Below are 827 nucleotides of genomic sequence, written 5' to 3'. Positions count from 1 at the left end.
GATGGGATCCGGTGCGTTAGTGCTGGTATGATCGCATCCGTTATTCCCAGCACTCCAAATTCTACTATGCCTCTTTGTCCTCCGCCGCCCGTCACACCCCGCACGCGGGCCTCCGCGCCTCGCCCCTTTCTTGTTTCCGCCAAGAGGAAAAACAAAAAGATTCGCCGATCGAACCGACAAAATTAAACTGAATTTTATAGGAAAAAAAAAAGGAAGGTATGCAACACGAGGACTTCCCAGGGATGCAACACGAGGACTTCCCAGGGGGTCACCCATCCTAGTACAACTCTTGCCCAAGCACGCTTAAATTAAGAGTTTCGATGGGATCCGGTGTGTTAGTGTTGGTATAATCGCAACCGTCATTCCCAGCGCTCCAAATTCTATTATGCCTCTTTGTCCTCCGCCACCCGTCACACCCCGCACGCGGGCCTCCACGCCTCGCCCCCTTTCTTGTTTCCGCCAAGAGGAAAAATAAAAAGATTCGTCGATCGAACCGGCAAAATTAAACCGAATTCTAACGAAAAAAAAAGAAGGGATCCAACACGAGAACTTCCCAGGGCGTCACGCATCCTAGTACTACTCTCGCCCAAGCACGCTTAACTTCAGAGTTCTGATGGGATACGATGCGTTAGTGCTGGTATGATCGCATCCGTCATTCCCAGAACTCCAAATTCTATTATGCCTCTTTCTCCTCCGCCGCCCGTCACACCCCGCACGCGCGCCCCCGTTCTCGTTTCCGCCAAGAGGAAAAACAAAAAGATTCGCCGATCGAACCGGCAAAAATAAACCGAATTTTAAAGGAAAAAAAATGAAGGGATGCGACATGA

The 827-nt window shown here is 50.3% G+C and overlaps 2 pseudogenes; both read right to left on the bottom strand.

The window, feature by feature from the left end:
* Window positions 1–239: 239 nt before the first annotated feature.
* Window positions 240–358, bottom strand: LOC124892245 (annotated as a pseudogene).
* Window positions 359–532: 174 nt separating this feature from the next.
* On the bottom strand, window positions 533–651 carry LOC124892249 (annotated as a pseudogene).
* Between the last annotated feature and the right edge of the window lie 176 nt (window positions 652–827).

This window comes from Capsicum annuum, unplaced genomic scaffold, assembly GCF_002878395.1.
Source record: "Capsicum annuum cultivar UCD-10X-F1 unplaced genomic scaffold, UCD10Xv1.1 ctg45276, whole genome shotgun sequence".
NCBI lineage: Eukaryota > Viridiplantae > Streptophyta > Magnoliopsida > Solanales > Solanaceae > Capsicum > Capsicum annuum.
The sequence above is the reverse complement of the archived record's forward strand: the minus strand, read 5'-3'. Positions and strand labels throughout refer to the sequence as shown.